The sequence below is a fragment of the Phasianus colchicus genome, chromosome 10, assembly GCF_987193195.1.
Source record: "Phasianus colchicus chromosome 10, bPhaCol1.hap1.1, whole genome shotgun sequence".
In the NCBI taxonomy this organism is placed as follows: domain Eukaryota; kingdom Metazoa; phylum Chordata; class Aves; order Galliformes; family Phasianidae; genus Phasianus; species Phasianus colchicus.
Window position 1 is genome coordinate 2,760,580 of NC_143445.1, and position 23,044 is coordinate 2,783,623.

Consider the following 23,044-nt stretch of genomic DNA (forward strand, 5'->3'; position numbering starts at 1 on the left):
TGAGCAGCACCAGAGTTGCATTTGCATAGAATGAACAGTTAAGAGCTTAAAATAGTGCCATGGAACAAACATGGAATAAATCACGGGGGGCAGACACAAACAAAAACACCAATAACATAGAGATGTGAAAAAAAACAACCCAATACACTATTGATATTTATATTGCTATTGCCTTCTGCCCCATTTCACATGTTGTAGAATGATATGGTGGAGAGTGGGGTAGAGGGAGCAAGGAATGGGGTAGGTAAGGTTAAACCAGTAGCAACCAAGCTTAGTTTTCAACAAGACAGAACATCCTGGAAGGTTCCTTGGAGCTCCAGATATGGTTCTTGCAAAGTGCATCCTAATGTAAACCTTAATGTAATTGGATTTGTATCTACATCAGTTTGCATACTACCTCATGCTGCAAACTTAGTGGCACTGGAACCAACACATTTCTGAAGGACAGCATACACAAGTGAGGCTCACTACACAGCAGCGTTGTCCAATTTTGAAGAGTTTCCAAGTAATACATTAAGACTCAACCTTTTTCAGGATTTCCACTGTACAGACTTAGAACTCTACCATAGGGTCACAGTTTGTGAAGTTAAGCTGCTATGCCTATTAACATTCCAGGAGTTCCTTTTTCATGATTCTAGAACAGAGAGTGTAATCTTGTGCAGGGAAAGCCTCTTGTTATTGCAGCTGCTAGCTTTCCCCCATTTGAAATGCTGAGACATATTTTACTGTAGATATCACAGTTACAATATAGTGTTACAGCAGAGAATTTAAAGAACTTGTGAAACAAACATTTCTACTTCTTCAATGAAAGAGCAATAATTTCTGTGTTATGCGTCTGCCAATAAAATTGATGCCTTCCAAGGATGTGTCTGCAGAAGAGAAGACAGGAAAAATTAATGGAAGAGAACACACTGCAGGCACGGCAGCTGATAACTTCCTTTCACTAGAGAGAAAACAAACAAAAACAAATGCAAGTTCTATGCACAGCGTTCCTAGATGTTAATCTAGCCGTAAGATTTGCCTTAGGTACCCAAGTAACAGATAGACAGACAGAAGGAAAATGAGAGATAACAGTGTGGAGACATTCTCTTGTTTTTCCTTCTCTTTGCCCTGAATCTAGAGTGACTTACATGGAGGATAACTCGCTTCAATTCTCACTGGCAGACACCCGTATGCAAAGCATGATCTGCCATTTCAGCAAACTTTCGGCTATTTTAACATTTTCTTAAGTTAACATTTTCAACATCTTGAGTTAAAATTTTCATCATTCACTACAGACTGCCTTGAGGGTGGGACTACACTCAGAAGTGCTAAGAAACGAACCATTCTTCTCATATCAAATTGTTTTAATCTTCTGTTTTGTTTTTCTTAGTTTTTCTTCTTCAACACAGCACAGGTCTTCAGCTGATAGTTCTTGGTTTAAAAGCAGGCAGCCATGTCAGATAATTAGCAGAAGGTCTACCTGAGGGGTTTCCTGGGTAATTTGCAGCTTGACTGACCTATAAAAAAATTATTGGGTTATAATTCTGTGGCACCTAAAAGTAATGGGTGTTTGCTCAGTTCAGCACTATTTAATTACTTTTCCTTCAGTTCAAAGTAAAAAGGAAATCATTTATTCTTCAAAACATTTCAGGAGCTAATTTAAAATAATTGACTTCAAAAGAAAATATGAAGAAGAAAAATGTGAAATTTCCTGACATGTTAAAATGCAATAGCAGCAAAAAAAAAAATAAATAAATAAAAAAAAACAAAACAAACAACCAAACAACAAAAAAAAAACCACAACCCTTTTGTTTTATAGAAATAGAAATTTTCACCCTTATGTAGAGTACAAGCCCAGCCCTGTAGCAGCACTCACCATGGTTCAGGAAGCATCAATAATGGCATCAAATCTTTAAGGATTGGCAACTTGGTACCTAACATGGTAATTTGGGACCAAGTCATTCTCATTGGATTCTATTCTACGATTGTGAATGATCATAAAGGCAGATTCAAACTGGATTCTGATTCTGGAATTCAGAGTCTTCTTCTGATCACGTCTTCTACTAATGTGAGTTTACAGAAGAGTTTCTTAGTGGACAAGAAGCATAACTACAAATCCAGTGATACCAGGACTCCTGTGTATCCACACGAAGCTGTCTGTGCTCCCATCTTATTCTCCATGGTTCTGAAATGATTGAATGATCAAAATGTGTTGTCCACATGTGACTTCTTTTAAAAGCTGAAAGTGTTTGATTTGGAAGAAAGGTGGAACAGAACAAGAAAAAAAGTCAAGATGCTTAAGAGATTAATGTCTGTAAATGAGTAAATTTGCACAACGTAAACTTAGAGTTCTTAAGCTATGTAGTACTTTACTTCACAGCAAAGAAGTATTTTAGATGAAGTCCTTTAAGCCAATGTAAGGAGGTAAAGTAAAGGCAACCAATAGCCGAAATTCAGTAAATAAATAGATGCCTACCAGAGATCAGATCTGGCCTTTGCCAGCTATATTAAATTTGCAAATCTAACTCTAAATTTGAAATAGCTTACATACCCCAAGTTAACATCTTTGTGGTACGTGCTAGAGAAACAGGAACACTTTGTTATTCCAGCTGAACGACTGAGCTGAGATACACACCTCTGTCCAGACTCCATCTCCTAACACTTCGCTTTGCCCATGTGGTCAACTTCTCATGTTCTACAATTGAATGACCCAGTTTACCCCAAAAATATTGTCTCAAAGTGAATCTGTGAGTGAAACCAATCTGTGCAGAGATAATTTGCACGTTCCTTCACTGGAGGAGAAATGACATCGCAGCGCAACTTCTGGATTTCCCACCGCAGCACTGAAGTCAGAGTTTGTCAACAGGGTATAGAAAGATGCTTACTGAATACATTCAAAGAGAAAGTGAAGGGAAATGAATAGCTCACAGACACTCCTCAGGCAGAAAGAAGGTTAATTTGCAGACTGAAGGTATTCCTCAGCCTTGTGATCCAGTGTACTTAAATTAGTACAGATTTGTGAAAACAGGAATGCAAAACTTGAGAAGGCTGCAACCAGCAGCCCCATCTATTCTGGTAAAGGCTGAAGCCACCAGCGTACGTGGGAAACAAAACTGTACAAACACCAGATAGATTCCAGTGTTGAAAAGCATACTACATCTATATGGTTATTTCTGGATTCATCTCAAGACAAGCTGGAGGAACGTCCTCAGCCTTTGTGATGGCAGATCATTCCTATTTTGGAACACCTTCAGCAAGCTTCTTCCTTCTGACTCTTGCACCAAAGAAAAAGGGACTGTCATGAAGTGGTTAATAAAAGGAGCCCAGCCAGCCCGCAGCCCTGACCTCCTAGTGCTCCCTAAGCCATCAAGGCAGCCACAAGTGGGAAGTTCAGCTGGGACTGTGTAACACTTGAAACCTGTCAAGGAAAAAGCTCAGAGGCTAATTGATCTTCTTTTCTTCAGCAAACATTGCTGGCCATCAGAAAGGCAGTATGTAAATGGTTGCATACAGCATTAGTTCCTTAAATGCTCCAGTGCATTTTGAAGTACTGTCAAGTTTCTGGGTGTAGAACTATGGGTACATTTAGCCCGCTATCTGAAAAATCAAGAATTTCATTCATTGCCACTGATTCAATGACCCTACACACACATAATCAATGGCTAAACTGATAAATGAGGAGACTTCTTAAAAATCTATTTCTTGAGTGCTGGAACTAAATGTTTTATTCTTGACAGCTGTAATTTATAATTTAGTGACAAGAACATTTGTTCCAACTGTTCAGGCCTATTTTACATAGCAGAGAGGGAGCCCACAGCACTTCTTAAAAGCAGCCACCTCGTTTGGACTGGGAACTGCTTGATTTATTTAGCATATTGGGTTATTAGCTAACTCAAAACAATCAGAAGACACTGGTATTGTTCATAATTACAACACTCATTGTGGGAGTGAGAAGGCTGCTTTCTTTAAAGCTTCTGGAGCTGTAAAATGCCAGAAAAAGTAAAACAAACCAGTAGCTTTTAATACAAGGGCATAATTTTTTTCATGTGGTTAAGAGATTCCCTCCAGCTCACTGGGATGACTCTTGCCATTTGTGCTCCATGCCCGTGTTTTATCATTCAGTTCACACATTATTAGATCTGAATCTGATCCTCCTAGGTGTAATAATCAACATTTCTACAGTCTCTTATTTTCATCCCTAAGTACAACTAGCAAAATCGGAGCAAATTTTTCCTTGGAAAGCTTCATCCAAAAGCTGGATGGAGAAGGGTAATTTCTTATTTCCACTGAATGCTGTTTCTGAACACTCAAGAAATATTGTTTAGGATTATTTTATCCAAAATTTCCTACAATTCTTTTAGTTTTCCCAGCAGAAAACAGTCATTTGGACACAGTGCCAAAAATTTACCTTGTAATATAATATCAACTACGTGATCTATTAAATCTCATACATAATAACTATAAATTTACATTTCCACTAAAATAATCTAGTTTATGACCAACTAAAATGTTCTTTCAAACATTTGAAGGTATACGAACACTGTCCTTCTCACCCTTGCTCCTTCTCCTTTATCTTGGAAAACTAACGTTGAACTTCTCCAGAATAAAAACGATTGGAAAAGAATAATTAGCACTGATCTCTCTCTTAACGCCTGCATTTTTAAATCTGTTTCCTGCTAGCAAATTCAGTTACCTAACAGAATTGGCACATACCAAAATGGAACACACCTTCCTCCTTTACCTTCGGAAATCGCTGGTAAGAAATTATTTTGCTTAGGTAAGAAATATACCATGCAGAGACACAAATAAGCATTTTCAAGGCTACTAAAGATTTCTTTCTTCATTTTAAAGATCTATGTGGCACAAATTGGTTTTAAAAAAATATTCACACCGCATTGAAAAGAAGCCCATTTTTAATCATCGTGAGCTCAGAAAAAGCATGCAATTATTCCCAGTAGACCGTTTATTATATTTTTAACATTCCTTGCAGCTTCATCTGAAATAGATGGCATAGTAACAGGAGAACTGGAATAAATAGACCTAAGCTTGGATCTCATCTCCAGTGGATCAAGAGGAGGAACAACTTCTCTTGGTAGGGGTCTGGACTCCTCATCTACGCTTTAAGGTTCATAGGAGAAAATGGCACCAAAACTCAGCATTCTGATAAAATACCAATTTTCTTTTTACCTGAGGAATTCTTGAGTGTTTAGTATTAGTAGCAGTAGTATTAACCTTAAAGCACAAAGTTTAACATTTCTCAGTTTCTCTTTGTGAGTGTTTAGCCAGTACTTATTACCTCTGTGTATGTTAACGACACCTTCATGCTTAAGCAACTGATACGGGTCCAACGGGTTTCTGCAGCATTGGCAGCACACACAACTGGTTGCTGTTACACACAACTGTAACGTATGAGTACATTTCTTAGGTGTAACTGTGTAAGGTGCATTAAGACCAGACTTGTCAACTAACCAAAGGCATTTTTCAGCAAAGGGAACACCAGCAAGCTACTGAAGGATATGAGGATGAAAGTCCAGTTGCACACCTCTGTATCCTAAAGCCACCTACCTATATACCTATACCTGCATATGTGACACCAGGTACTCAGAAATGCAAAACCTTACAAGTTCTTTTTTTGAGATAAATAAAACTCAGCAATTCCTCAAATCATTTTCCATTGAATCGTTCTTTATGAGGAACACCATTCCCTTCAGATAAATACCATTTTCTGCCCCATTTTCATGCTCTCATTGCTCACTTAACCCATTTGGTCTGTACCTGCACCAGGCTCTCAGCTTTCATGTTTGGAAGTAACATGAAAAGACTCTTCAACGAAAAATTTCAAGACTTTTGGAGATGCTTCCTCTCCTCTATAATCATACACAAAGGGCCAGTATGTTCTTTGTCATTTCATCCTTTGTTGCTTGGAATGCAAAAAAAACAGCTTTTTGATAAAGGCTGGCAGTGACCCAGCTGTAGCTGTAGTTGTTTTAATGTTGTAAAAACATATGGGACTCTCACGCTTTTATCTTCTGGCTTCTGTAGTCTTTTCAAATTGCACACAACTTCCCGATTTCCAAAATCCTGCTGAAACCAAAACACAGCTCGCTGCAAACCCAAACCCAACACTCCCATCTCATTGCTCAGGGCTACGATTTCCTGCTCCTGTATCGCTCCCCAGCAGGATTGCACCCACTGGGTGCAGCTGCTCCACGGGGCTGCGGGATGCACTCAGACCTTTCCCCTCCTCTGTGTGCAGGGAGTGGCTCCGAAGGAACAACAGCAAAGATTTACCGTGAGGATCTCAACAGAAGCAGCTCGGGCAGGATAAGCAGCCGTTAATTCTCTTCTGCTTGGTTTCTGACCCCAAAATAGCAGCACAGATACATTGATGGGAGGCTGGCCCCGCTGCTAAAAGCTGCAGCAGTCGTGCAGGGGATGCAAAGGCTCACACAGGCTGGCACACTGCCCCCAACAGCAGCCAGACCCAGCAAGCTGGGGACAAATGTGAGACTGGGGCACACAAACAGCCACCCTTACTCTGCCCAGCCTCCTGCCAGCTAAATTTAACGGCCCTAGCTCTTGCTCTGAACTATGGATCCATTTTCACCTGCTCTCTCCACAGCGCAAAGCTTTATAGCCCTCTGTCACCAATTACCTCAGTGCCTCCCCCCCTCCTGCTGAAAAGCCATAGCCTTATTATTCCTTTATTATATGGCACTGATTTCAAGCTTTTAATCAGCCTTGCTGTCTCCTATGCACTTCATTTAATTTTAGTATGAGAGGAGCAGGGTGGGGAGAGGAGGAGCTGGAAGTTCAAGAGTATCCAGGAGGCAGGAATTCTACCTTAAAACTAGTGTCTGGAGAATGCAACTCCACTACAGATTTGCTCCCCACATTTACCCTAATAATTCTAATGTCTGACAAATCTGTCAGACCCTTCCTGAACACTCAGATGGCATTTCTATCATTCATCCAACATCTCACCCGAGGACCAGCTCATTAGCCCACCCATCACCATTCACTCTTCACCCAATTCATCTACACCGCATTTCGTTTGTATTTTACTGCCCACTCGCTCGGTTTCATTATGTTCTTATAAAATTCTTCAGTCATCATTAATAATTCAAAGTTATTCAGTACAGTAATGAATGACATCAAGAATTCAGACTCTTAACACATCATTTATGCATGTGCTGACCTCCGGAGGCCTCACAGCAGATACATCTGATAACTCATCAGTAACGCTCCAACATTTTGGGGGCCTGACATTTCCTTCCACAAGCCAGGCTAAGTCCTGCCCCTGCAAGAAGTTCATCCCTGTATCCGCCAATTTTGTTTTCAATTGGTTGACTACCAATTTTTCTGACAAATTCTTTTTCAAGAAGGGTTTGAGTGCGTCAGCTACCAAGTAGCAGCAGATGTAGATAACTCATTTGTAATTTCTGACCATCTACTAGCTCTAGAGATTTTTCTGGCAGGCTCCCCGACGCTGATGTTTTTTAATAGGTATCTTTTACTAGTTTTCATGCCTTCTTACAAGACGTCCTCTGTTTTTTCAGTCCATCTTATTATATTTATACATTTAACCTGCCAGATTCTATAATCCCTTTATATTTCCTCATTTGTATAAAGCTTGAGGCTCTTAGAGGACTTTTTTTTTTGCTTGCAGCAGCAATCATCACACTGCTATTAAGCGATGATGCTTTTCTGCCCCTTCTGAAGTGCTTCGCAGCAAGTGGGAAACATTTATTCTCTGCCTCCAGTACAGGAACCATGCCATCTGTAACTTTCAGCTTCCTTTTAACAAGCTGGCATGAGCTACTTCTCTATTTCCGCGTACCTCTTGAAGCTAAGCATGGCTGTGGTAGATTTATTTGGCCTCCTACAAGGATTCTGGAACCACTTACATTATTTCTGCTGCCCCAGAGTACTGCTTGGACTAACAGAGTGAACCAGGTTTGTACGCTGTTCAGCACTAAGTCAAAGGAAGGCTTCTTGCTCTGAGAAATCCTACATGTGTCACTGTGACAGGGCTAAAGCGAGGAGAGTTTTCACATAGCAACAGAGCAGCTCCAAATGCTGACACCGCAGGCAGCAGCTCCCTTAATGCACACAGCACAAACATCACTTCCCAACTCCTACAATCCAAGCAGTTCTCAGCTCTGCACACGTGTCCCACCCATCACCAACCAGCAGGAATGATTATATCAAGGTTGGAAAGTGCGAGCCAGGTTCTTCACCAAGACATGAAGAATCACATAAAACAGTTTAACGTGGCTTCTGTATGACCTTAGTTTTACTGAACTTAACGATTCGTGCCACGCTGAGATAGAAGTTAAGTGCAAAAGTAGATCTGTTGAACTCTCCAGGCATTGCTACCTTATTTCTGGGTGTGCCTCCATCTTCCTTCACAGCCTGCAGCCTTGCTGCATCACACAGCACAAGTGTTTGCAAGTCCGTACAAATAAAAGCCTGATTCCGTACTGACTTTCAAATGCCATTTCTATTTCTGTCTCTGCTATGTGACCTTGAGCAAGTCATCAGATCTCAGTGATTCATACGAACATCTCTGAAAAAGGGTACTGCAAAACTTTAATAACTGCAGATGATTATTATACACATAAATCCTCATCATCATTTTCATCTCTATTTTCATCACTTGCTATTTCACTTTCATTCCAGATATGAAACGGAAAGCTCAGTGGAAATATACAAAATAGACACAATTTCTATGGAAAAATACACTGACCACAGCTGCTGTACCTCCAAGTTCTCCTGCACATGGGTGCCTTCCATGCTGCTGCAAATAGACCACATCCACTACAGTGATGAGAGTGACGTGCATCTGTTGAGGCTGCAGATCATTATGCTCAGTGCAGCATTAGGTCATGCAAAATAAGGAAGACTGAAAAAATCTCTTTGTTACGAGCTCAAAACTCAATAGGCAATAATGGGAAGGGCAAGAACAGGCATGGAGGAAATAACAGTGATCTGGCCAATTCTGCTTCCTAGCTCCAGTAAGCTTCAGAGCACACAGCTTGTGAGACAGGCTGGCACCTTACCTTCTACTAAATTAACCTGCACCTTACAGTCTCTTAATTTGAGCTATAATACCCTACATTCCTTAGAAATAATAACCTGCAGTACAATCACTTCAGCTTCTTACTTTCCAGGTGACCATGGGAAGCACTGAAGCTCTTCTCCAGAGAGGTTTCTGTCTTCCAGGCAGTCAAGAAAATATTATGCTTCTAATTAGTGAAGCCGGTGCTAAGCTGTCAACACCAGGGTTTGCTGTAAACAAATGTAAATTCTGACATGCTTAGCCAAAGACATTGCCTAGCACTGAGGGAATTGGATTTTCTAGATAGCTCAGAGGCCACCACATTGTAAGGAAGAGCTGATGCTGAACCATCAGCTGTTGTTACAATGGGAACAGATCGCTTTGTAGCCTTACACTTAATGCCTTCCACATATCAGTAACGAAAAGCAGCACACTGAAAGCTGTTATGTTCCTGCTGAGCACCAGTGGCAGAGGGAGGGAAGGACAAGCAGGATGCTTTGCCCACCCAAACTCCTGTGCAGGAATTCTTGTGGTAATGTCCTATGTCCAACACACATTGCTCCAAAACCTGTCTGTTAGTACTGTGCACTAGCTCTAAACAGGCAGACTGACTCGGGTTCTGTTTTGAAGCTTCCCTGGCTGAACATGAAGGAGTTTTGGCCAACCCATTCACTGCTGCAATATTGCCCTTCTCCATTTGCTGGGAATGAGCAAGTCCAAACCAAAGTTTGCACTCCTGAGCCCTCGTGCTGTTTGGAAGGCAGTTCTCCCAGCACTCACTTCAATGATCTGTCCTGACTCTACATCCATGGCAGGAGATTAGAAGCAAGCATAAAATAACCTTTGGCAGAATATTTTGTGTGGTCACTAGGATTCTTTAAACACATTACAGGAAATGAGGAAAACATACCTCTTCTAGCATACTCAAACATTTATGGAGATTAAATATTTATGCACATACAGCCCCAGATCCTGCACTGTTTCCCAGACATGCTCAGAACATGTGCAAGTTCAGCAACATGTTTTTGTCAAGGTCTATGGTTTTATTCTGAATTTACCCATTCAGAATCAAGACGCCTTCTCCAGTATTTGTAATAAAGCTGACGAAATGCTTCGTATCCTGAAATATTGTAAGAAACAGTTTCTAGCTGAGATTAACGTCAACATCACCCGAGAGCCACCAGATGGTGCTGTTAATAGTATGTACCATCGTTCTGAACTGATCACAGAATGAAGTGAGATAAAACTACAGTTCTTACAATGCCGTTCCATTAACTCTGCGTTTATTAAAAACACCCAGAGCGCTTCTTTTTCATGGTGTGCTGTGCCTCTCTTGCTGTAAAGGAGAAAAAAAGTTGGTGTAGAGAGTAACACAGTCTGTGAAAGCAGAAACCTTTCCAGTTAAAGTTTCCAGGAGTTAGATCCTGTATCAGCGAGCTTTTAGGCATCTAGCCAGGGAAATGAAAGCACGATCTTGAGAGACGTTCCTACGCTCCTGATACATTATCTGAGTGTAGCAGAGGAGCTCCAGCCCAGCCCATGGGACTGCAGAGCAGCGCTGCCAGGCCAGGCGTACGGCTGCTCCATGTCTGCAGCCAGCAGCACAGCAACAAACGTGCTTCCAACTAATGGACTCCTTCAGGACAGCAGTCCCAGGCACCTTCATTCCAGCCAAACCCTAACGTTTATTTCGGGTTGTGTTTTTGTCGTTTCAGAAAAGAAAGCTGTGCGTTAACGTACAGCAGGTCCCAAAGGCTGGAATTCACTGGGCTGTCACCTGGCTATCTCAGTCTGGCTTCATTTCTACCTTTTTGCCCCTTGACTAACAAAATAACAGCTGTGAGTATTTCACAAAAAGCAACTGGTTCATCCCCCTGCTGTGTCTGCTTTATCAGATGACCACAAGCTGTGTGTGTGGACAGAAACAGCCCAGTGTTAGCAGCCCCTGTGCCAAGGAAACCTGAAGTGCACGAATACAACATAAACACAGGGCTGGGAAAGTGCCTTTGTTAGCATGCTAAGTTTGAAAACTATGGAGGAGATGTGATTACCTCAACTTTCAAACAGATTACATGAGATACAGAGCTATGCAGTAGTTTAGCCATAGAGCTATGCATTTATTGTGGTTATGAGAACCAGAGAGGCCAAGTTGGCTATTACCCCACGAATCTTTGACAGTTTACTCTACACCCTCTCTAACTGTGACAGTAAGCCTGAAAAAAGCTCACGACTGTATGTTCCAAAGCATGTATTTGGACTGAAATGTATGTTGCTCACCAACTGCAATGTGTTAGTGATTGCATGAGATGTTACGTGCTTCAATGAATCGCAGCCCTGGCTATTAACAGTTTTATAATGGTTCTGTGAATTAGCATTAAATTACAGTGAATGTTACAGAAGAGGTTCTAATATTTACATTGGTGCCTAATGAGTTCCCCATAATTAATGTAATTACACCGAACCACAGAAATTAATATTCAACCAATTATTTTAAAGAGCTATCCAGGCTACACTGAGACTGTTGGGAAGACGCCTTCCCAACAACAACAAAGAGGATTCCACACAAGCACAGGTCCCAGCTGTGCCACCAGTTATGCAGGGACGAATTTCACTGCAGGACTGAGGTCTGGATCCCCACCGAAGTTTCAGAGTAAATTAATTTACCAGTTCCTAAGCCTTCACACCACCATCCCTTTATGTTTCCTCTAGAAATACTCCAACACAAAGCAGAAAAGAAATTCCAAGCTCTACCTCAGGCACAACTTCCAACGTTCAAGAAACACAACTGAGATAAAACAGTAAGGCTGACCCAGCACAGGTACTTAAAGTGCTCTCAGTGATACCCAAGGATCCCATCAGTGGTGGAATACTCTAATTATAGTTCCAGACAGTTTGCTACGTAAGGCAGAAGGATTAATATAACACTTTTTGCCTGCGGGAATCTGCAACACCTCGATGTTCTCATTCCTGAAAGGCAGAGCTTAGGCAGAGTTTACAGAGATGTGCAAACCCTTAGAAAATCAGCTGTCTTTAAAATCCCCCTGGTGGCCCTTCAGCCATCGTTACTTTGAGTAGCCATAATCAAATATGAGCCTAAAGCCCTTTTCTCACAATATTTTGTATTTGGAGATGGCTGACCTAATTTTTTGTTTGTTTAGAAGCTGTTTTATCTTCAATCAGAAGACAGACCACTTTCTGTTCTTGCCTGCTATGTCCCATTTAAATAAATATGCACTGCATTGCTGTTTCATTTCGCTATAGCAAAGTGTAGACGAGGAATTCAGAGATACTGTTCTTCAGGGTAACTGATAGCTTTGGGGGCAAAAGGTTAGATATGCAAGTCTTACGTATTAAAGGATAATTAATCTTGCGTCCTCTGGAATGGCACTGTAAGAACTGTAGCTTTATCTCACTTCATTCTGTGATCTGTGTCTTCAGCCATTAGATCCAGTGCTGCTCCCACCAGAGAGCGACTTCACGTTTCAGTAACACTGGAGGCTACCAGCAGGAAGCATCTGTCTTCCTCCACATCCACGTTCCCCTCCCCAAATCGACTGTGAATTCCAGAGTAAACAACAAGCAAACAAACACTTGCCAGCCAGCTCACCCAGTATCACATTATGCTTTCAGCCTGCCTGACAGTGAAAGAGGTAGACGTGAAGGCTTCAAGCCAACATTCAAGGAGAAGGTCACAGATGGGAAGGTATTCATTTATACTTCTAATGAAGCACTTCTCCTGTTGTGCCAAAGCTAACTGCTACCTTTCTGAAAGGTACCTGCCTATTAAAACGTGGCTACAGTTGACTGTTCCTCCCTTTTCACATGGCTCCAGCACAGCTCTGCAGCACTGCTCAAAAGCACAAACACAAAAACCCAGAGAAAGGAGCACAGCAATTAATGATTTTCATCAAAGGAAAAGGGCCCTTTGCTACCCACCTCCTTTATACCTGCTATCAAGGATTCCCTGCTTGTGGCAGAGAGCCCATCAGGAGCTGGGCAAGTCCGAGAAAGAAGTGGCAAAAATCCCAATAGGTAGCTGTCTCTTTCCATTACCACTTCCCCTCTCAACTCCCCCAAAGCATCCAACCTCTCCTGGTTCTGACTCCTCTTACTCCTGGGATGGCTGAGAATAGCACAGCAAGTACCCAGGGCTGGAAGCAATTGGGAAAAGGAGGGAAAAAGCTGCTAGAACAAGCAGGGAGCATGGCTATTTTCAGCTCCCCGTAGCAAACAAATAATTTGCACCTTTCATTTCCTGTCAATTATCAAAACCTAAATTAACCACGCTAAGCTGCTCAAGGATGTCTTTCAAAAACATTTCTGCCAGTTTTACCATTGATATTCTTTCTGAAGCAACTTTTTTAGTTGCTTGCTGCAGCTACAAACGTTACATTATTCAGCTGCTATTGGTATCCAAGACACTGAGTCCTGCTGCACTGTTTGCCCTAATGATTTCCCATGACAGCAAATGCTCCACACTGTTTATCTGTCACCTGAATGCTTTTCAAGCTTGTTTCTTTTCTTCAGCACGAGCAAGTATTCTCTTCCTCTTATGCTGTAAGACAAGGTGAATGGGCACACTGCACTGTTATGTGCCCACTGATATGGGTTCTTACTCAGGTTGTACTGAAGTAAGCCAGTAAGGTAAACTGTGAATCCAGGAGATACTTGTAAAAACAGCCAATTTAAGGGCCATCATTGCTGCAATCCTGGGCCTTCTATATAACAAATATGGAATTGCCAGCATTACAAACAGTAGTTAGGCTAATAGAGAGACAATAGTTTCTCCAAAAGGTTAAGATTTACCATTCTTAAAGTCATCCCACAGTTTAATTTGGACACAGGCACAGTCTGGAGGTAAGACTGGGCAGAAAACCCATCCTCTTGGGCCTCTGATTAAAGTCAGAAGTGGGGGGAAAATTAAAAGCAGGGATCTCAGTTGTAAAACCCACAGATTTAGCAGTTTTAGCAAGAAACACTGCAGTGGGTATTAGATGCATTAGGGAATACAGATGGACACAAGCACAGGTATCCATCACACGGTATGACATCACAGAAGTACACAACCTCACACCCCAAAGCACTGCAACAAAAGAAAGAAAATTATCCCAACTGCCTGCACCACTCCCCACGAGCTGCCCTCACCAGCCTGGTTGTCATTCTAACATCACGTTCTACAGAGCACAGATAGCTCAGGAACAACAGCCTTGGTCAAAAATGACCACTGAGACACAAAACTCACTCTGCACTTATTACCACTGGCAGAGAGCAAAGTCGCTGTGCTCATCCTACCCAGGATCCATGTTCCTTCAGCATAAACATACAGTCCTGCAGCTGCTGGAGATGATGGGAACAGATTTAATGTCTTCCAGTTGCCATCTTACCCACCATTGGAAAACAAAAGACAAATTCTCCCATTGTAAATTCTTGCTGTGTAAGCAAGGTTAAATGCATGCTGCAGATTGAGTTCCTAAAGGCATAAGTAGGATCTCCTCTTCCTATCCAGACTGTAACTTCCAGAGAAACTTGCAGGGAGCTAATTAGCTCTAAGACCTTTGCCACTCTGCCACGTTTGATTGATATCATCCAACAGTTCAAAATTACTAGGGAGATGGACAGACACACACAGCAGAGAAACATACATCTGTTTCCATAGCAAAGAGCTTTAAAAATAGAAAGAACATGACACTGATGTTTCTTTTCAGATATTGCCACAGGGACTCTTCAAGGCACTGTATCCTGAAGCTCTAATCTCTAGTGAAATCTGTCTATTCGAAAAGCTGTAGTAGGAGCCTTCATAATTCCTATGCTGCAGAAATTAATTGGACCAGACTCCTCTGCATATTCAGGACAGTTGAGATGGGAGAAATCTCCCATTGGATGCTCAAAGATTTAACATAGCTTAATTTCCAGCTACAATACCATATATGAATGGTCCACACGTGTATTGTTACAGTATAGCTTATCTGTCAAACTGATGTATGAGACTAGCTGTAATTTGCTTCTTACTTACTTGATATCCTGTTGTAAAGTAATGCCTTCCTATTCAGCTTTACCTCTGATTTGCAATACTTTATTAAAAATTGGACAATAAAATACTGCTTAGAGAAACTCTGTTCATGAGGAGAAGCATTAATGTTGGGTTGCCAAGAGACTTCTGTACAGGTATGTGCTAATTTAAGACATCAATATATGTATGAGAACAGCAGGCTGAACCGGCAGCTGTTCCTTCGGCAAATATGCAGCAGCCACTCCAAGGCACCACACAAAACACTGCATCAGTTATCTGCCCTCAGGGGTAACACTAACAGCTTCATGAGTCTGGAACCCTCTGCATATTCAGAACAAGCACTGACACTCCAATCACAGCATCAAATAGACAGCCAAACTCTGCAGAGGAGCTGCTGTATGTCCATAAAGTGATTCTGTCCGATGGTAAGCAGCAGTAAGGCGTGCCCCAAAATGTGCAAGCAACTAATTTCTGCCCAGCCTTGAAAGCCTGCACAACTTGGACTTGATGATCCTCGTAGGTCGCTTCCAACTCAGCGTATTTTTTCATTCTATGAAATAATTGGTCCAAACACACAGCAGTGAAGACCAGCTTGCCCTCTGTCCCACACTTCCCAGAAGTAATAGTGATGGCTGTGCTGCAGTCCGTGGAATGATCTGGATAAGCCTGAAAAATTGGGCTATTTTTGACTTCCTCTGATAAAGGCAGTCGTTTTTATTTGTAAATACAAGCCTGTGTTTTTGGCTCGTGCCTGTTTCATAAAGGTATGAATTCTAGTGCTCCTTTATTTGGATGTAGGAGTTCAGAAAAAAAAAAGCTGGAACACTTCAGCTGAAGGTCCAAGCAGAACGGCCAAGCAGCAGTACCTCAGAAGACCCATTTCAGAGCAGTTACAGCAACAAACTGCCATGTTACAGGACCGACAAGCTTAGGGTGAGCAATAAGTAGAAATACTTCTAGAAAAGGTCAACCTCCGTTTAAGTTTTAATCTTCTAACTTGAGGCATTTTGATAATGGGAGGAAGACAAGCTGGCTAATGCTACGGCAGAAGCAATATAAAGTTTCACTGAAGTAAGCTTTGGTCTGCTTCAAATAAAACAGCAATTTGGCTGGCTGCCAGATGATGAAACCAAACATATTGAGTACCAAAACAGAAAGCAATAATAAATCATTTTAGTTTAATCAGCATAGATGGTAGGAGATAAGTGGCAGTCAATATAGGGTAGATGCTAGCAGCCGCCAAGTAGAAGGCTCCTAATTGTGCTAGATGGATGCTGTTCTATAGACGTGGATGAGAAGAAGGCCAAGAAGGCCTAAGTTATCAGCATCTTTCACATAGGGCAGTGCTTGTTGATAGAACCCAACAGGATGGTCTCCACAAGCTGTCCTACTATTGATAGGAATGAGTCTCTCCTGCAGGTGTCTTTGCAAAGGTGCCTTCAGCTGGATCAGATAAGGTTCCTCAAAGAATTCTGGTACACCTTTGTGACCATGGCCTGTTTCTACTGATTACCTTAAATTACGTACAAAACACGTCTCAAATATCTTAACCAACTGCTCTACGTGACCACTCCTACTAACCAGTTTTGCATGAATATTTAAGGTTGCCTGCATAGAGTTCGATGAGCAACTTTGTCTACAGCAGATGCCATCAGGAAGAACCCCCCAGAAGCTCCTGGATTCCCTGCCCAGGGAGTTCACCAGCATATCCAGCATACAAGCTGTGCACAGCACAAGCCAGCCAGGAGTTTCTGGCATTCTCCCAAAGCCTTGCCAGCAAAGCTCCTGTTCACTGCCTTGGATCAGAGAATCACTGAGGCTGGAAAAGACCTGTAGGATCATCAGGTTCACCTGTCAACCCACCACCATCATATGCCCACTAAATCACATACCTCAGTGCCACATTCATGTGTTTCTTAGCACCCCAAGGCAGCAACTTTGTCACTTCCCTGGGCAGCCTGCTGCCATGTGTCTGGCTGAAGCTCCACCACCCACCTTGTCTGCAGGCAGGCACATCCTCTGTGCAGAGATCAGCTTCAGAGTTCCTTGACCAACAAGGAATGGCTCAGTAAGTGTGCTGGCTGTCCACGTGGTCACCATTCTGTTAATCAGTTACATCACAACTGCAACTATAGGGTAAATTTGAGTTTTATCTGGATACAACAATCATAGTCTACATACAGTACTCCACATGTTTTCACCACAGATTCCACTACATTTTTTGTAACAGTCACTGGGCAATCATTCTGACACAAGTCACATATCATTCCTGAGGCACTCATGCTGACCTTGCAAGCCATCCTCCTGATCCTACTGTATGTGAGTCTGGAAATGGGAGCACAAGGGAGAAAGCAAGTAAGAGGTTTTGATTTCTGCAGCCATTAGGCTTAGCAGCTGGAGCACTGTTGGGCATCCAACTCCCTCTCCTCATCCTGACTTGAGCTGCCCAAACACCTTTGCAAATCCCTTTCTCACTGCCAAAACCACGTAAGAACCAGAAAGCTAAACTTTTCTGACAAAGATGGTTGTTCTCAATCTCCTAAGGGAGTAATTGAGCCTCTCCTTTTATGAAGAGAGAAGTCAGCTGAAAGAAACAATAGAAGAACTAATGCCATTTGCTAAGATGGATTGCTATTATTTGAGCTGTCCATCCACACATATTTGTCCGGAGCATATTTTTAGTACTAGGAGCAATGTAGTTACAGATCACAGAACAGTCAAACTGCCAGAAAACATGGACTGACTTACCTTCATCAAAATAAATCACAGCAGGTTTTGGTACTCCCATAACTCAGAAGCCAAGGGTGACCTTGAGGCAGAAGTTGATTAAAGCTGTCACACAAAGCCCAGTGTTATACTTTATAGCCAGTGATGCCAAGCTACCAACTGAACCATGCCTGCCTGTGTCTGCATGGTAGCACAGAGCTGAGATGCTGCTCCTAACTAACAAATGATACAGGTAAGTTCAGCAGCAGCCTGATCTGTTCCCTAAATGACAACCTCTTCATGTTAGGCTGTTAAGCAAATACTGCTTCGAGTGCCTCACACAAAAATAGAAATGAATACAAAACAATGGACGAGGTAAAAAAAGAAAAAAGAAAAATAAGTCAAACAGCAAAACCACACTTGAGTCCAATTTGCTTTCCCCTCCCACTGATTTACATGACTATGTACGCCCAAGCTATTAGGTGCAAAAGACTATCAAAAACCAGATCCTCATCTGGGGCAGACATCAGCATAAGAACTCAGCCTCCAGCAGATCACTTCTGCATGCATCAGCCAAGCACCTGCACCTTGCAGGGTCCAAAGCAAAGAGTTTCACTGCCCTTGGGAGCCCCTGCCCACTCACCTGGAACACTGCTGCTGAGAGGGACAGCAGCCACCCTGGCTTCACCATGGGAAATGCTGATAAATCATTCATATAAAAGAAAAAAATAGAATCACAGAATGGCTTGGGTTGGAAGGGACTTTAAAGATCACCTCTACTCTCAAACTTCTTCCCAAGGGTAGGGACACCCCCTCCAGCTCAGGGCCCCATGCAGCCTGATCTGAGCACCTCCAGGGATGGGGCACCCACACTTCTCTGGGCAGCAGAGCCAGGGCCTCACTGCCATCTGAGCAAAGAATTTCTTCCTAACATCTAATCTAAATCTCTCCTCTTTTAGTTTAAAGCCATTCTCCCTCGTCATATCACAATCCAACAGTGTAAAAAGTTGGAAGAATCTCCATAGCGTGTTGTGACAGTACTACAGTTAACAGGGGTACATCAGCTCTGGGGACCCCATTCAGCCACTGAAAACTCACAAGATAGAAAAGCATGAGAAAACCCTGTGTTTCAGTGCCATCAGCACAACAGAGCTTAAGAGCCCCAGAGCTCCAATCCAGAGCCATGGCAACAGGAACGGGAGCAGCATGCAGCCAGGCTGTGCCAATCTGCCCACTGCCCAGCCTCTGCCACAGGGTCCGTCCCCTCAAGGCCATCCATGCATCAGGACTCAGGAGCTGGAAGCCCAGGTCTTTGTTACCTAGGAGGATGCAGAGATTTTCAGGAGAAACATGCCTGTATTTTTCCAGAAGTAAGATATATTTATGTAGAGGACTTGGATAACTTTTATCTTTCAAAGCATCATATCCTTATTTAAGCCTGCTTACTTCTTCATCAGAGTTTTCCCTGTGAACACCAAGTTCCACTAATGCTGATTCCTGGACTTTAAACCATACAGAAAGTTTGTGAGGTTGGCCTTCCCAAAGGCAAGTACTTTTGCTGAAGTTTTGATCTAAAATAGCTCAGTCACTTTTATGAAAGCTGAGGTTTGACAGAAGAAGGAACTTTATCTTCATCACAGAGAAAGCAGTTTTTTGAACAATCCGGGACAAGAATTTAAAAAATGTATCAGAAGATCCTCACTGTATCAGGATATCCTCAGTGAAGGGACATGCTGAAAAAAGAACAAGAACTCTGTGATAGACAGAAATAGGACTTAAAAATGATATTCAACTTTTTGTACAGTTTTGTTCCTAGTGGTTTAGTGTCTATGAGAGCATCTTCTTTCTCATTTCAGTGAGATCTCCTATGCCAAATGAGGAAGACTCAAAGAGACAAAGATATCAGATCCATCCCACCCAACTAAGACACTCAGTTCCAACTATAATAGGCTGAGAAGGAAGGCAAGTGGCCATCCAAATTTTCAGTGATCATTCTCTTCCTCACCACAAAGGCAAGCCTGATTTTTATGCTCTTTGCCTTGTAATGGGAGAGACCAAATTCAGAGCTCAGGCATTCTGCAGTCTGCTTAGTAAATTTCTCAAAACTCATAGTGGGGAGGGGGGGTGGAGACAGAAAAAAGCCATATGAAAAGAAATGCCGGATAGAGGCAAGAGTATATGCAGAGTCTGATGATCAGAGATTACCTACAGAAAATACAGCTGCTGCAGCCAATTCTGACTTTCCACCGTGATAAAACCTGACATTTGCAGTGTTTGAGTAGGATGCCAGCGACTGCCACCAGCAAACAGCTTTCTCTCACTTTATCGGTCACAGTAATTTTCCTGGGTTTGGCTCAGTAGAATTGAAGAAAGAAGATAAGGGCTTCTTTACCTTCCCACTTGCTCACAGACAACTACCTGAACTGCTAGAAGAGAAACTGCAGGAGGTAGAGGATGTGTATTTAACTCCAGGGATATTTTCTAAATTGCTCACAGCAAACAGCTCAGCTGGCTCTGCTCGTAAACTCTGACATGCAGTCAGCACAGCACCATTGCAGAGACGTGAAAGGTATTCAGAACGACCTTGCTGCTGTTTCTGGAGTCAAACAAGGACTAAGTATGAACTTACTCCAGTACACACTCATCAATTTACCTATATTATGTCTAGTGAAAACGGTCGTATCTTCCTCCTATTACTGTCCCTGCTTAACATCCATAGCGCTAATGATGTCAGTTGGCTACTCCCCTGTGCTGTGCAGAGTTCATCATTGCAGTGTGCAGGCTGTTTATACATTAAAACACTACAAAGCACTCAGATAAGAGCATCAGCAACTGCCTCCTAATTGGAGAAAAGTCCTTTCCTTAACGAGCTTTTCTCTGCTGTCAGCAAGCTTCTCCTCAGGAAATGATGTTGTAGTATTGTAGCAAAACTCAACACATGAGCTTATTCAGTAGTTGACTCATAATTATAATTGATTTTAAAACATATCTTAGTCCATCCACCTTCTCTCAAGCAACCAGATATTCACATGTGCAAGTGGGGCAGCCAGCATACAGACATGTTTACCCACGAGGTCTCAAGACAACACAGGAGGACCAGATACACCAGGCTTTGCTGTGCCTCCTGCATCCTTCAAAGCCTGCTGAGGATATGTAGGCTTGGGATGTGCCTTTCACTCCCTTTAGAAGCTCAGAGCAATTGGGATCTTTTCTTCTCTCGCACCCATCTCCTCACCTTTACGCATCTGTAGGACTTATACAATGTCCTTTACCTCCTTATTTGGGTATCAAGGAGTCTGTCTTCTGCTTTCACCCCTGTGTGGACTGCTACTTGTGTAGGCTGCCCCTCTGTATGTGTACCCATATAGATAGATATTTCTCCAGGTACATACACACACACAAAAATGACCTATTGGATTTTCTGTCTTCCCACCACTAAGAAAGTTTTCATTCAGCGCTGTACTTCTGTGCAAATATTTTCCAAGTTTGACTGATGGCAAAGTGTAAATACTTAAAGTGTTCTGTAGCACAGCAGAATGGAGGCAGTCACCTTTCAGATGCACAGTGCAGTGCGTTACAGCCTTGCTGTTGAAACAGCCTGACAAAATGCATTCAAAATAAAGTTTGATGTGAAGACTCAACCTACTTTTTCTTGACTAAAGCCATCAGTTCTCATTCTGTTCTTACTGGCCGACATAATAATGCTCTTCCTTCTCCAGAGCATCCCTACCCATACTTGATCTTCCGTGAACACAAGTCATTTTATTTTCCTTCATTGATTGAAAACAATGCATTGTTTCCTCTCGTATTTTGCAGACCTATTCAGATTTTGGAAAGCAAACTCAAATACACTGTATTTTAAGTGCTCCTAAAGAAGAAGGGACCAGTACCTGCATTCCTGGAGAAAAGGCATGTGGATTTGCCAGCTGCAGGATGAGACTGCCAAGATAATTTTCCTTTTAGTAAGCACCTACAGAAATCGCCACATATCCTCTCCTTCTCCCTACCCTTATGGGAGCACAGTCACATCCAACACAAATTTTTAAAAGATCATTCTTTCAGGAAATGCCACAGAACCCAAAAGATGAATCTGCCAGCTTATTTCTCTGTCACTCAGACATATTGCCAATAGCTATCTTTGACTTCCTCTGACTCAACCGCTAGCCCAAGACAAGGAGACCATATCCACATCCTAACAAGCTCTCAGTCCCTACAACCCACACTATCTTATGATGTCATTGCTCTGAATCAGCTGTCATCAGCTACAAAAATCCATCTCCCCTTCTTTCCAATACGTTCAAAAGAGAAAATGATCTCAAACATTTCGGAAAAGATCAAATCCAGATTCTTGGGGCTGATTTACCCAGCTGCCAAATACTCCGTCCTGGAATGTGAACATGGGACAGAGTAACTCAATAACATCAAGGGTTATGAAAAAAAATCAAACTGGAAGTCTAAAATTGGACTTTTTTTTTTTTGCTGTAACTCAGCACTCACTGTAAAAATAATGAAACTTCCATCCAAAGGGGTATTAGAAAAAAGTTTGTCGTTACAAAGCAGTCACATGTTAAAGCTTCGAGTATTACAGAGCCCATAGGAAACCAACAGTCTTACCTTCAAAGCAGCAGCCCAAGGTAGGTTTGGGAAAGAGAAGATTGGAAAAAGAGTCAGAAAGTTGTGAATAGTTGCCTCTCAATTATTAATTGTGCACACACCTGACATAGTATTAGATTACAGAAGCTTCTGTTATCACATTTCATTCCATATCTCAATCTCTGCTTCATTTGCCTTTCTGTTTCATTTCATTCAAACTAGGGCAATATCTCTGGGAAAATGTGTTGGTATTCTGTGATACATAATTACTGTCCCAGGACAGCTCCCCCCATTTTCTGCAGGCAGGGGGACGTGCATAAGATATCACAAGGCAAGGTATCACAAGGCAAGTGAAAGAGTTGCAGTGCACAAACTAGCATATAATACCCGTGGCTACGTTCTAACCTGCTTTTATGGTGAGCTAAGCCTACCCAATGAAAAATTAACCCAATGAGAAAGTGAACTGCAGTCAAAAATATCTGCATTCAGCGCTGGATTATGGAAATCACTTAGAGCGTTTTGTATATTAATACTCTGTCCCAGGCACAAGGATGTACAGTACGTGACAATTAGCCTACAGACATGCTTTGTTAATGTCAAGAAGCAGTTGGAAAACACAAGGATCTCAGCATAAGAGAAAGGTACTGACATAGGCTGCATCCTTTTCATCTACGTGTGTCCAATATCTTATT

The 23,044-nt window shown here is 42.1% G+C and overlaps 1 long non-coding RNA gene across 1 annotated transcript in view; it reads right to left on the reverse strand.

Moving 5' to 3' along the window:
• Positions 1-1,287: 1,287 nt before the first annotated feature.
• LOC149916518 (uncharacterized) overlaps positions 1,288-23,044 on the reverse strand; it is a 78,643-nt gene continuing 56,886 nt past the window's right edge. Inside the window, exon 6 of the long non-coding RNA XR_016469530.1 lies at positions 1,288-1,499. This is a non-coding gene — a long non-coding RNA (uncharacterized LOC149916518). The remainder of the gene's footprint in view (positions 1,500-23,044) is intronic.